The sequence below is a fragment of the Protopterus annectens genome, chromosome 16.part0 (assembly GCF_019279795.1).
Source record: "Protopterus annectens isolate FY-2018-M chromosome 16.part0, PAN1.0, whole genome shotgun sequence".
In the NCBI taxonomy this organism is placed as follows: Eukaryota; Metazoa; Chordata; order Ceratodontiformes; family Protopteridae; genus Protopterus; species Protopterus annectens.
The window spans coordinates 310,821,534-310,837,292 of NC_056750.1; positions in this window are offsets into that span (position 1 = coordinate 310,821,534).

Sequence of the window (15,759 nt, forward strand, 5' to 3'; positions counted from 1 at the left end):
GTGTTGCAATGGTACCAGCATCAGTACAGAGATTGCTGGTGGGAAGAATCTCTGGACACCAGGGAAACATTATACTGAAGTGCCTTAATGACATTGGTATGACTATGGGGAAGTGGGGGTGCAGGGAATTACTAGATAACAGGGAAACATTAAGCTTAAGTGCCTTAATGGCATCAGCATCACTATGGGTATTGAAGGGTGGGGAAAATCACTAGACACAAGGGATATATTGTACTTAACAGCCTTACTGGCACCACCATCACTACTGGAGTCGTGGGTGGGGAAAATCAGAAGATACCATGGCAGTGCTTTAACAGCACATAAAGTATTACAGTGACTGGGGGAGTGAACACATTTGCTACCAGGGTAAATTAGGCACATTCCATAATGTGTCTAGTATGCCCTAGACACATTCCATAATGGCATTTCAGCTATTACAGGGATCGGAGACAGGGGAACAATGGCATGGCATTCATGTCAGGGGTAGGTATGGGACTGTGGAGTGCATAGATGTGTGTTTGTGTTTTATGTACTTGTGTGTTTGGGAGAGTGACTGGGGGGCACTGCCAATGCTTACATGAGCAGCAGCTGAAATGCTCATTGAGGTAGTAACTCTGATTCAGAGACATGCACATTTTCTGTTAATGAGGTCTTACCTCATCATTTGTAGCACAAGCCCCATGGTTCACACTAGACCCTTTAATGAATTTATGGAAAAGTGTTCCGCTATTCATTTTCATAACTTTAGATAATTTTCTGAATGTTCTGCAACTTATTAAGTTCATCATTATACATATGTACCTCCTATTAACAGACAAACAAACAAGTATTACCTCTCTAGTCTTTGATCTGAAGTGAGGAAATAATCCAGCTGTGGAAAGGATATGACTAAGGCCCAGGAAGTTGTTATAAGCAGCTGCTATGCCCTTAAAGGATCTGCTGAGGTACACTAAGGTACACACCCTGTAAATATCAGAAATGCTTATTGTCCTCAGCAAACAATATACAAATAAGGGATTGACTGTAGTTGCTTTGGTCCCATTGACTAACATTAACATGACACCTGATCTTAAGTCAAAATGGAGTTGCTGACAACAAAAGCATGACAAGACTGCATTGTTTTTGAATATATAAGCTGATACCAGACAATATTTTTAATTCCTCCTTTTTTCCCTTATGAACTGTTATAACTTATTTAATATCATGTACTTCTGCAAAGCTCTTGCACCATTCAGAATATTCCCACAGCCTTAGTTGCTTTAATAAATGTAAAAACAATAAGTAGTTTTAATACTTTGCAGTGTACTAATGCTTATCAATTATTTTATACACTGTTCCTCTACTGTAATTAGCTTTTATTGCACCATAAACAATTCAGTGCGGTTTCTTTCCTTGTGAACATACCAATATTTTTCTAAATGGTTCCACTCAAAGGCTTTGCCATTTATTAATGTGCACACAATGTATTAAGTAATGTGGGTCTGTCTCTTTCTCAGAACCCTTTAGCACCCTGAGTCCTCTGTAACAACTCATTTACCCACTGTCTTTTATAGTACTAAATGAAACACACACCCTTATTCTGCATTGTTCTTGTTTTCTGTACCCTATATAAGAATACTGTATCTTACTATTACAGTTACAGAGGTCCACCGACTTCAAACTTTGGGGTGTGGTTACTGTTAGTACGAAGACAGAATGACAAGACTGAGGCAGCAAGTCCAGATGCACAATAATAATCTCACGATAAAACTTCTGCAGCAAAAATAACTGAGAAAGCTTAAGCTACAGGGTCAGCAGTGCATGTTTGTGCACCGCAAAAACTGAAACATTAAGAAACAACAGTCTGAGCCAGCTCAGAATGTAAATTGCATAAGTGTTATGCAACTAAAATACACCTTAACAGGAATACCAACTGTTAAGTACAAGGAGGCTGAGTGGCAACCTTTTCATGTTGACCCTTTCCTGACAACCAAATATTTTTTGAACCTAACAAACATGTTCAGATTTTGTGCATTTTTTACAAACTGTGCAGATTTGGTAGAGTTGAAGATGTTAAGATTTACACTGGGTGTGACGAGGATGGACAGGATTAGGAATAAGTATATTAGAGGGTCAGCCCAGGTTGGAAGGTTTGGAGACAAAGCCAGAGATGCAAGTTTATGCTGGTTTGGACATGTGCTGAGGAGGGATGCAGAGTATATTGGGAAAAAGATGCCAAGGATGAAGCTGCCAGGTAACAAGAAAAGAGGAACGCCTAAGATAAGGTTTATGGATGTGGTGTGAGAGGACATGCAGGTGGTTGGTGTGACAGAGCAAGATGCAGAGGACAGGAAGAAATGGAAACAGTTGATCTGCTGTGGCGACCCCTAACGGGAGCAGCCGAAAGAAGAAAGAAGCAAAAGTGCAGATTTACTGATGTTTTTCAACCCTGATGCATTAGTGACACCCTAACACTGTGTTCATTGCAATCCATACCTCAGAGCAGCTACCAGGATGCAGAACTGAAGGTTTGATATATCTTATAATTATCAAACAGAAAAATGTAAAAATGGAAATTAACAGTAAGGGCAGTTTTATTTATTCACAGGTGGTATGAAGAGCCCTCATTAGATAAAAATATGCCTTTTGTGAAAGAAAGTACCTGTACAGCTTGCTTCATAAATTCCAAACTGAAAATACATCTGACTGTTTCGCACATGTTCCATGTTCTGACATAGCCCAGCATTCATGAACATAATGAGGTTTAAGTACAATAACACAGCAGTGTGCTACATAGAACAGAATGGGGCAGCTAACAATATGTTGATTATTTTGTATTAACTGCCATTTAACATAAGTGATTCTAGCAGCTTGGTTACTATACCTATTAAGACAAGCTGTAACTGGAAATATCTGTGTGAGGACAGTACAGCAGAATGATCAGCATACTACTAATATCCCTTACTCTCTTGTTATTGTGATATATAACTAAGTAGCAAATTGACAGAACAAACACAATTAGACACCTGCATGAAGAATAGGTTCATAGGTGTGTACTAGGCTAATATCCCTGAAGCCTTTACAAGCCTAGCCCATAGAAGTGGCCTGGCATCATGCTGCCCGATGTTAGTTCCCAGTGCCTCTATCAAGTAGAGCCACTGGAGTGATCCCCAGGGTGAGCTTTCTATTTCCCATCCACTCATCAAGATCTCTCTTGAAGAGGGCCAGTAAGGAACTCTGCTTGATATATATGGGAAGTCTATTCCACAGCATGGACAGCCTATGGGTTATGAACCTGTCCCTCCATCATATTCTGTTGATTGTGGTAATGAGGTTAACGTCCCTGGAGCATGTGGAGCAGAGGGATTGGAGTTTCTTTAGATGTAGCATTTCTAACAGAGCTGGGTCAGACATGGCTTTGTAAGTGAAGCAGACATTGCCTCTTAGTAGACGATATGAGACAGAAAATAGCTGGAGTTTTTTGAGTCTGTCCATGTAGGACATGTGTTTAAGGCCTAGGATCCTCTTTGTGAGGTACTTTTGTGGTCTTTCCAGCTGTTGTATGTGTCTAGTGAGGTACATGCCAAATGGGGCATTATACTCGATGATTGGCCTAATGAGGGAAGAGTAGAGAGAGATGATGACCTCTTTCTTCCTGGATGCAAAACCCTTGGTAATGAGATGTGCCGCATAGGACTTTCTGACCACAGTGGCAATGTGGTAGTCGAAGGAGAGGTTGCTGTCAACCTGTGTCCCCAGATGTCTTATAAAGCCCTTAGTGTTCAGTGGGCTCTCATCGATGTGGTAATTAGTGGGGACTGAGTTTTTCCCAAAGGGGATGACAACACATTTTTTGGCATTAAGTTTAAGGCCATGGTCTCATCACCAGTCATTGGCCTCAGTGAGGCCTTTCTGTAGGATGTCTACATCACTTGGGGAGTTAATAATGGCTCCCAGCTTGCAGTCATCTGTGAACTTGGTCAGCCAGAGTCCCTCCTTGTTGGCCTGGACTTCTGAGAAGTAAATGCCAAACAGGAGAGGACCCAGGACCGATCCCTGTGGGACTCCACTCATGACTGGTTGGCAGTCTGACTTGAGTCTGCTACTTTCACACTGTGGGTTCTATCTGTGAGCCAATTTGCAGCCCACCTAGTGATATAGGGGTTGATGCCTAGTTTGGTGAGTTTATCAATAATTTCTGAGTGGGGAATGGTATCAGAAGCCTTGGCAAGGTCAATGTATGCTGTATGAACTGCCTTGCCCTCATCCACAGCTCTGGTGACTGACTCAAAGAAGTCAACCAGGTTGAGCAGGCATGATCTACCTTTCTAGAGTTTGGTGATGCCCTATATCCTTGTTAATTAGGTCCATAGCCTTACATATCAGACTCACCAGGCTAATGGGGTGATAATTCCCAGGGTCTGTAGTCACTCCCCCTTTATGGAGAGAGATGACTATAGCAGTGTGCCATTATGTAAGGACAAAGCCTGAGGTGAGGCTGTGATTGAACAGGACACACAGATGTGGTGCCAGTTCACTTTGCAGTTCATGTAGAACACATCCAGGGATATTGTCAGGTCCCATGGAAGCTGTATTCTTGGCCTTGGACAATGCAGCTTTAACCTGTGCTGCAGTAATGCTGGATGCCTGGCATTCCCTGGTATTGTGATTGGTCCTTTGAGGGGTAAACTAGGCACTGAATCTGTCAGCCAGTATGTTGGCAATATATGTTGGCTCAGTATAGCAAGTACCATTGTGCAGTAACTCGGAGCAAACTTGGGTATTGCCGTGGAGATTCTTGATATAACTATAGAAGGCTTTGTGGTTGTTTTTAGTGTCTGCCACAATTCTGCCTTCATAGCTGGCTTTAGAGGTTTTGATGAATAGTTAGTATAAGCATAAATTTGTGGCTTTAATGCTTCTTGATGACCATTAAAGCCATAAGACCATGTTCCAACATTTACATTTTATTTACATTTTACACATATGTTTCTAAGTTCTTTTTAAAGTTGCCACTTTTTTCATATTTAATCCATCTTGGTTCCATAAGTGGCTGGTATGCTATGTAATAAACACCTCCTTTTTGGATCATAGGATCATAGGAAGTTACTAGGCTGTTGGCCCTGAGGCCCTTACAAGTCTAGCCAAGAAAGTAGTCCATGATCCAACAAGTCTGCACCCTATGTCACTGTCTAGCAGGGACATAGGTGGAATCCCAGGGGTGTATTTTCAGTTCCCCATCCAGTTATCCAGGTTGCACTTAAAAATGTTTAATGAGGTACTCTGCTTTACATGGAGAGGGAGTCTATTCCACAAAAGGGGGAGTCTTTGGGACACAAATCTGTCCCGCCAACAAGTCCTATTGATGTTACAGACTAGGTTGAGGTCTCGTGTGGGTTACTTGAGTGGAGCTTGATTTGCGGATATGCAGCAGTCCCATCATTGCGGGGTCTGAGATTGCTTTATATGCCAGACAGAGGTCACCTCTGAGGAGTCTGTAGGAGACTGAGTAGAGGGACAGGGCTTTTAGCCTATCTGTGTAGGGTAGATGTTTGAGGTCCTGGATTCTCTGGGTGAGGAATATCTGTGTTCTCTGCAGCTGCTGCATGTGCTTTGTGAGGTGCATGCCAAAAGGGGCATTGTATTCAATAGCCATGTTTCTGGCACCAGTCATTTGTTTGGGTGACACCCACTTGGAGGATGTCCACATCACTAGGGGAACTGATGACAGCACCCAGCTTGCAGTCAACTGCAAACTTGGTCAGCCATAGCCCACTAGATTTGGCCTGTACCTCTGAGAAGTATACTGAAAAGTGACTTTGAAAGTGACTGCTTTGTGGTCGGATCTTACCAGGGATGATGACACTGTACCACATCCAAGATATTTTCACCTTCTATGGGGGTGTCAACCAAATGGTCCAAGGTATTTGCATTGACGGAATCAATGAATCTCTGGGCATTTGTCTTTTGGCATGGGTGTTACTTTGTGTTTTGGCATGGGTATTACTTCCAATCTGTGGTTGGATAGTTAGTCACCCAGGATCAGGGTAAAGGGTTGAATCTCGATTGATTTGAAGAGGTCCAGATAGGTGGAGTGGGCATCTTGAGTCTGAGCTGGAGGCCTGTAGCTAGCTGTGATTTGAATAGGGGTCTTGTCAGTTGTTAACTGCACCTGGAGTATTACCTGAGCATCATACTGTGTGACCAGCCTAGAGGTGTGTATGTCTTTTATATATATATATATATATATATATATATATATATATATATATATATATATATTGCAACACCACCTCCTTTTGTTTTGCTGCCCACAGCTTGGGGTCTGAATGAATGATAGGATGAGTAACCTGGTATGGCTGGGGTGCTCTCCATAGCATTGAACCAGATTTCTGTGACTGCACAGATGTCGGCTTCTTCCAGGGTTAAGAATGCTCGCAATGAGTGCAGTTTCATGTTTAGACTCCTAGCGTTTAGCAGCAAGACCTTTAATTTATAGTTTGATGACATTTTCATGTTGGTAGTTTTGACCTCATGCCATTGCCTAAAAAGGCACTATGGGGGAGGCAAGAGCCTTTGCCGGAAGCCTGATGCACAAGGGAGACACATGTGGGCCATCTGTGGCAAAGCATCTTGGCTTGCAAATCATGTCATCCCAGGCTGACAGGTACTGGATCACCTATTACTGTACCATTTTAACAATGAATAACAAGAATTGTAGTTTTCGAAAAAAGAAATCATCGGTACAATAGCTATAACATAGCTTTTATGATAAGATTGCAAATCTACCCTAAGTAATTTGTATGTCAGGGACACCAATAGTTTTGGTCCATAAACAAATGCATTTTTTAACTTCAGTTAAAAGCTTTGTTAAAACTTTGTTTTCCCTTTTCTCTCTGAAGGGACACAGAGTTATATTGAAGAGGAAAGCTGGAATATATTTTAATCATAATCTTGTAAAACACAAATGTTTGCTGCTGTAATTGAAATGCCTCTCAGAGTTAGATGTAAAACACCAGGTGATCTTGTCTTGCAACATTTGACGGTGTGATCAGAGTTTAAGTCTCTGTTATGATGCGTCTTCCCATATCCTTTTCCCTTTTTTTTCAGGACTGACTTTCTTATTGAATGTTGTTATGAAATTTTTGCAAACACTTAAACATGAGTCAAAGTGGCACAGAGGTTAGAGCTGCTGTTTTTGGATCTCTTGGTTATTATATTTGTTTCTCAGCTGGTTGCTTTCTATGTGGAGTTTGTACATCCTCGCTGTGTCTGTCTGTGTTTTCACTGGCTGCTCCAGTTTCTTTCAATATCTCAAAGACATGCTGTGAATGAATGAATGAATGAATGACTTTTTGATTCCCTTAATTGTCCACAAGTGTGTGTGTGTATGTGTGCACAAGCATCTGCTCTGTGTTTTCACCCTGCATGAGTCACAATGCATGTGTTCATTGATGGCTGAAATAGAATCCAGCTTTCCCAAGATTCTTTACTGGATTAAGCACAGTGATCTCAGACTGTGTAAATGAAAATGAACGAATAAGATCATTTGCTTGTGAATTACTGAATACTTGATCTGAAAGTATTCTTATAGAAAAATATATCTATATCTCATGTCCCCCCCCAATTATTGGCATACTCAGCTTGCCAGGCATTACCCTTAATTATTTTCCATTATACCATGACCCCCCATTAATATTCCAAAATGTGCACGCTGATTGGCCAGCGGCACATTGTAACGATTTAATATACGGAAAAAGGTCCGTCGTCGTCTTTTTTTTTTTTCCATTAGTATAAGTGTTTTTTGTCTTGTCTCTCTTAAACTTAAAAAACATTTAAACATGCTTAAAAAGCATGTAAAATCAACTTTTTCTCTTCTTTTTTTCTTTTTTTAACAGACAATTAATTGTTGATTGACAATAGACCTTATTAAAAACAGAAAAAAAAGTAAAATCGTAAAATCTAAAAACCGCATTAACAGAACTGAGTTGTATATGTGAGAACAGTTCAAAGCTTATTTTGAAATTTTTAGGTTAAATGGATTTAATTGCAAGAGACAATAATAAAATCTGATAACATAAATGTGCTTTAATTTTAAAATATTTAAATATGCCTCACTGTTTTTACCATAGCTTAAAACATTAAAAAAGTAAAAAAAACAGCTTTTTCAAACAGTAAGTGCTTTGGAGAAAAGCTTGAACCACCATGAATGCCGCAGAGCATGCGTGCCAGACAGTTAGGAGAAAAGAGACAGCATAAGAGAACAGCAGAGTTTCTTTAAAAAAGTACAATTTTAATAAATAATGTCAGAAAAGTTCAGGTTTCTTTTAATAATAATTGTCATATATTGGTGTACCAATGGTGGGTCTGGCATGGTACACAATACCCACTGTTGCTCCTGGGTACCATAAATATTAATAATTATACTGAACAAAAGACACCAAAGGGATGATCCTTGAGGTACACAACTTGTGATGTTTATTTTAAAGTAGATTTATTTACTGTTTTCTTTGGTAAAACAGGTATTTGCTTATCTATGCTTCTGCTAGTATTTAATTCAGGTTTTGTAGTATATCTGAATGTGGTATGTTGTTAAAATCTTTCTCTAGGCCATGATATGCCATATTAATATTAGCCTCCAATTCCAAGGCAGCTGAGATTTCTAAAAATGTAACTACGTCCAGAAGATATGACCTCTTTATTTTGATATAATAAATGGTTATCACATATTCAATCACTACTATGTGATACAATTATAAATAACACATGTTTCAGACTTAGAAATATGTATGATTTTATTTCAGACCACCTTTGTAACATGGGGTATATAAAAGGTTTCTTTCAGATATTCATGATATTGCCATTCCTGATTTTGTTGCATAATAATGTTGTGTTTTGATTCATTTAATAATATTCTGGGATATTATCCTATCCTACTAGATGTCATTTTAATTAGTAGTATTTTACAACCAGTGTTATCCTCCCTGCAGGCCAGAATATGTTTTCCATTTCAATCTATAATCTTGGCCCTGAACTGATGAGAAAAACAAAACATCTACTACATCATGACATCCTGGTTCCTCTAGTAATACTCAGAAGCACAAGGAATGTAAGCTCTTGATTACATTATGATACACACAAAGGCAAAGCCAAATAGTTAGTCATTATTCTTAATCTAAAGACCCTATAATGGTCATAAATCCTCCTTCTCGTGGTGCTTGTGGCTTTAGTCTTCCCAAAGGGTCTCATTTCAATTTCTTCATTAAAAATCGGGTTTTATATCTTTCATTGGTGGTAAGGGCAAAAATCATCTTACTTGGATATTCAGTCTCACTACCAACATACACATTGCCAGGTGGTTTTGCATACATATGATAATGACTTTAAGGATTTTTATCTGGCATAAAATCATTACCTCTTAACATAGATATTATTATGCCATCATTACACAACTCAGTAAAACTATATATCCATGTAATACGTGTATAAATGGATTAACAAAACTCACAACTCAATTTTAGTAAAATTAAAATGATCTCCATCACGCCCCACAACTGGTTTAAGGTGATTTACCAAGGTTTCAGCATTCAAAATGTAAACACAAACAGATCAAATGGTAATTAGCCAAATGCATTGCAACAATTCATAAGTCTCCTATCAAATCTGCAGTTTAAAATATTATTTTAGAATATGTCAACCTCACAGATTCTACTGTTATTTATTTATTGACATTTGATTACTAAGCAAGTCCAATTGTGTAGGAGCCCATTTCCAGTGGAGGCCTGAGGAGAAAAGCTCCAATGTATTATGAAACATTTTTAATAACAATAATTTTACAATTTTCAAAAATAATACAAAAATCTACAGTTTAAATAATTATACCAAATTAGACATTGTATGAAAAAAAGAAGTTATGTACTCACCATAATATTCTGTGTTTGTTGTCCATCTTGCCTTTCATTCTTACAATGATGGGTTCGGAGCCAATTCACGGCTCCAAGTCGGCCGAATACACAGCTGAAAGACTCAAACTTGGCTTGTGGCAGGTAGGTATCCCATAATGCAGTGGTGTAATTCCCCAGATCTTGTTTGCTGCTACTATTAAATGAATTGTAAACAACTATTTACATATATATATATATATATATATATATATATTTACATATGCAAATATATGCTATCCCTAATGGAAGGAGAAACAGACTGAAACAAAGAACTCCTGAAGGTAGTAAAAAATCCACCAGGTCCACAAGGAGTCTTTGGAAGGGGGAAGGAGGGAGGGTTCTAAAGAATGAATGGCGAGATGGACAACAAGCATGGAACGTTATGGTGAGTACATAACTTCTTTATGTTATGGTGTCCTATCCCACCTTCATTCTTACAATGATGTGACAGCATCCCTAGCACCTTTTCCCTGGGTGGCTCATGAGAGTACATCTTTAGGCACCATGGAACCAAAGGACGCCCTGTCCCTGGAGAACAAATCCACTTTGTAATGCGTGATAAATGTATGAGGAGTGGTCCAGGTAGCTACTGCACAAATATTATCCATAGGAATTCTGGCTTGAAAGGCAGAAGATGTAGCCATTGCTCTAGTGGAATGAGCCTTCACTTTACATGGTAAATCTCTGTTATTTGAGGTATAAATGAATATAATGCAGTTTGAGAGCCAGTTGGAAAGAGTAGTTTTTGAAATTGAGTTACCCTTCTTTGTGACAGAGAAGGATACAAATAACTGGTCAGATTTTCTAAAATATTTTGTCCTATGCAAATAGAATCTGAGTTGTCTGTGCATGTCTAGTTGATGTCATTTGTATTCTGCCTTGTTGCTGTGATTAGGAAAAAACACTGGAAGCTCAATAGATTGATTTATGTTAGTTGAAGAAGAGATTTTAGGTAAAAAGGATGGATTAGTTTGCAAAGATACCCTATCCTTACGAAATATCAGACTTAATAGATAGAGCTTGCAACTATGATACTATTCTAGCAGATGTTATAGCCACCAGAAAAATGGTCTTCCAGAAAAGGAACTTGAGGTCTGAAAAGGATGAGGGTTCAAAAGATGGTAACGTCAGGTGAGAGAGAACAAAGTTTAAATCTCAAGGAGAAAGGGGTTCCTTAAAGGGAGGTCTTAATAAGGCGACACCTTTCAAGAAGGCTCTGCACAACCTGTGTGACAATAAGTTTGAGGTAGAATCACCAATGTGGAAGTTTGAGATTGCAGACAGTTGTACTCTGATGGTTGCTGCCGCTAAACCTTGTTGGAAGAGTTTCGCCAAAAATTCCAAAATAGAGTGGATGGGCACAGAAAAAGGATCAATGTTCCTGTTTTGAGCCCAGAGTATAACCTTTTCCATTTGCTAGAATACAGTTTTCTGGTGGAAGCTTTATGAGAGGACATTAAGATATGCTTCACTGTAGAAGTGAAATTCTGAAGCCTGACTAGATTAGGAAGTGGAGCAGCCAAGCTGTCAATTTTAGAGTGAGGAGAAAAGGATGAAGCACACCTGACATATGTGTCAGTAGATCTGGAAATGGGTCCAGAGTCCAAGGCTTGTCCTGAAGATGAGACCAAAGGAAGGGGAATCAAACTTGATGAGGCCAGTAAGGAGCAATGAGAATTATCCTGCTTCCCAAGGACTGTGCTTTCTGAATGACTCTGGGTATGAGAGGAAATGGTGGAAAGGCATACAGAAGTCTCGAGGGCCAATCGTGAGCAAGTGCGTCTCTCTGTGTCTCCCCCGGAGGGGGGATTAGGGTAAAGTATTTGCTGCACTTGGCATTCATGGGAGTGGCAAAAAGATCACAGCAAGGCAGACCCCATCTTCAGAAAATCCTTTCCACTACATTCTGATTGAGAGACCACTCATGAGGCATTAAAATTGCCCAGCTCAGCTTGTCTGCAATCACGTTGGACTTCCCCAGGATGTGCGTTGCTATTAGAAAGTGCTGGGAAGAAACTGCCCATTGCCAAATGCTTATGGTCTTGCAACAAAGAGGGTATGATCTGGTTCCCCCCTGCTTGTTTACGTACCATACCACAGACATATTGTCTGACTGTATCACAATTGTCCCTAGAAGGAGAAAGTTGTGAAGTGCTTGCAACTCAAGAAGCACTGCTCTCATCTCTATGACATTTATATGCAAGTGAGCCTTATGTTCTTGCCATGTACCTTGGACTGTTCACCCCAGATAATACCTCCCCACCTTATCTGGGAAGCATCCGTGGTCACCGTAGCTATGGGTTGTTGTGGAACAAAGGGTCTCCCTATGGTCATATGGCTGGAGTGTATCCACCATCTTAAGTCATTTTTGCATGATTTCATTATCCTGATTGGGTGAGACACAGGAAGCTCTTGAAGTGATCATTGGAAGAACAGCAGCCATTGAAGGATCCTTGTGCATTCTGGCAAGAGGAACCAGTGTTATTGTGGAAGCCATTGTCCCTAATAATCTTAAAACTATCTTTGCTTTCACCTTGGTTTTGGAAAGAAAATAAAGTATCTTCTGTCTGAGTGCTGCAACTCTGTCTGTTGGAAGACGTGCTACTATAGAAGCGGTGTCTAGATCTGCACCTATAAAAGTAATATGTTGACAGGGCAACAAGGCAGATTTTTGAAAGTTGACTGTAATACCCAACTGAGCGCAAATGTCCAAAGTCAGATCCCCGGCTTGTTGGAGTAGATGCTTGGTGGTGGCAGGTAGGAGCCAGTCATCTAGATAGGGAAGCACTCAGAATCCTAGATGCCTCAGGTGAGCTGTGACTACTGCCATGCATTGGTGAACACTCTAGGGGTTGTAGTGAGACCAAAGGGCAGAGCTCGGAACTGAAAATGACTGGCTCCCAGCCGGAAGCGTAAGTACCTTCTCGATATCATGTCCATTTTTATATGATAGTAAGCATCTTGAAGGTCTATCGAGCACATCCAATCATCTTTCCCTAAAAAGGGAAGTATAGACTGCAGTGTCACCATTCGGAACTTTGACTTCTTCACAGATTCATTTAATTTGCTTAGGTCTAATATGGGTCTCCAGTGCCCTATTCTTTTTGGCACCAAAAAGAATCTTGAGTAAGTTCCGAATCCTATTTGGTCTGCGGGGACTTCATGGATGACTCTTCTGTGCAGCAACTTTTGAATCTCTATAGTTGCTGGCTCCCTTAGATTGGGTGGAACATCTGGGATTGTTCTGATCTGTGGAACAGGATTGGAGAAGAGAATGGAATATTCTCTGGATATTATTCTTAGTACCCCCTTGTGTCTTGTGATAGTTTGCCAGGCTTCTGGATACATGGATAAACGTCCCCCAACTGCCTCCAGAGTAGAGCAGTCAGGCCTCCTTTTAGGAGCACTGATAAGGGTGTCCATAAAAGGAAATCACGGTCACCCTGGTTCTGCAGGCCCCCTCTGCCTCTGGGGCGGTGTCTACAGTTCTTACCTTCCCCTTTGCCTCTGGGGAAGGAATCACCCCATACATCCTGGAAAACTCCCTAGGATATTTTGAACCACATTTTCCCACTCTTCTGACCTTTAGGATAAGGTCTTGAAGGTACGGAAAAACATACTCCAATGGCAGAGAGAGTATTTCCTTCCTGCTCACATCAGGTGAGAGTGACTTTTACTTTGGTTAGAAAGAGTGAGGAACTATCAAAAGGAGCATTAGTAAAAGTAGAATTAAAGGGCTCTGCAAAATTGCACAAGAGCATCCAGGAGTGTCTCCTAAGGGAAACTCTTGAACCCGCTGCCCTGCTGACTCCATCAGCTGTGTAGGATATCAGCCTCAAGGAGGAGTTGATGATGGAATTTAAGGTGGATAGCTGGAAGGACACCTTCTCATTCACCCCCCAGCTAATGTACCTTGTAGAGTATCTCCTAGCTTTTTCAGGAGATCCCTTTGCAGCCTTGTAAAGTGAGTTAGGTAGTTCAACGATCAGAGTGTAAACGTCACTGAAGAAAAGACACTCTTCCCATATCTGTCCATCATTCGAGAGTCTTTATTCAGAGGATGAACAGATGAGGATGTCTCTGAAAGTTCCTTCTTGGTGGTTGCTGCCACCACCATAGCATCTACAGGTACCCCCTTAGTGAGTAAATCTTTTCCCAAAGGAGCTGATAAGAATTTGTTTGACCTCCAAATTACTGGTTCCATTGTATCAGGTGACTCCCATGCATTTCGACTAACCAGGTCCATTAGCTTATCGAAAGGTGGAGACACCCAGGAGGCTGAAGGTTGAGATCCAAAAGCCTTCAGGTACACTGACTCCTCATCAGAAGGGGAGGTGGCCTGCCAGCCACCTCTCTGCTTCAGGATCTCTAGAATATCTGCAAATGAGATATCAGAGGATGACCGTGGGGACCCTTCTGACTCCTCAAGGTCAGTGTCTGAAGTGACAGACTCATCTGGAGAGTCTACGTGCTTTCTCTTGCAAGTTCTTTTCCAAGGTGGCTCCTCAGAAGGATATTCTGGGGAGGCCTCGGAGGAGAGGAGTTTGTCCAATGGGGGATCCTGAGAGTCTGGATCTCTGCTGTGCTGTGGAATGGGTGGTGCCAAGACAGTAGCCAGTGCCTTAGGGGGATGAGTGCTGGTATCTTTATGTGGAGCTGTATGGGTAGACGGCACACTCCTCATCAGCTCAAAGGCGCATCCCACCAGCTCTGAAGACTTCCTTGGCTCAGTGGAGACAGAGTAAGGCACTGGAACCAGCAAGATCAGACCCAAGGCTGATGTAGGAGCCAAGCTAACCTGGGCCAACACTCCAAGGGGCAGGCTCGCTACTGAAGATGTTCGGGGCTGAGAATCCCCCTGGGGCCAACCGGGGAACCTTGGCTCCCAGACACTCCAGACGGCACCAAGAGTGTTGGAGAAAAAGTCAGCTCCATGAACACTGAAGGGGGTCTCGGAATCAACGGATCCACAGTAAGTGGTACCAATCACTCTGGCTCCAAAGGTCCAGCTTGACTCGGAGGAGGAACAACAGTGGGTATGATTGGTATAGTAGGCTCTGGGACCAAATGGGTCAGAGCTAAAAATAACTTAGCATTGGCGACTTCAAGAGTCTGCGCACCACCCATTCCACATCATTGTCAGATAAGCTCCTGGTGGACCTTGAGGAAAGGGATGGAGATCAAACCTGTGCAAAATGGGAGATATAAGTGTCAGGGAAACTGGAGAAATATCCATGGACTGGCTCCAAGAATAGGTATCTTGTGGCTCTGAAGGCCTTGGAACCGAAGAACCAGGCTTGTCAATCAGGATAACCTCTGACGGCCCTGAGAACTGTGGAGCCAAGGAGGTAGTGGCCTTAGAAATTTTTGGTAATTTGACTGGCGGCTCCAACTAAGCCTATGTAGCAGGTGATTGTCTCTGTTGAGGTTTGTCCTGTTTAGAAGACGGAGAAGAGGAAGAGGAAGAAGAACTGTGGATAGCTTCCTCAAAAGTTGGCTTTAAGATCCCTTTAAGGATCAGTTTGCTTCTCCTTTCTTGTAAAACCCTGGCACTGAAGGAATGACAAAATGTACAATCCTCTTGTAAATGAATAGTTCCAAGGCAATACACACATATGACCTGACTGTCATTTTTGTGAACACTTCTGGCATTTTTTGAAGCCCTAAGGCTTATGCTCCCTCTCTTTTGGGTTTTTGGACATGATATTACTAAATTTGAAAACTATGCAACTACAATGCAAGAAAAACACTATCTACTATAATATAGAAAAAGGTTACTGGTTCTAAAAGGAAAAACGAAGACAATTTTTCTCAACTTAGCCACGGCCAAGGTGAG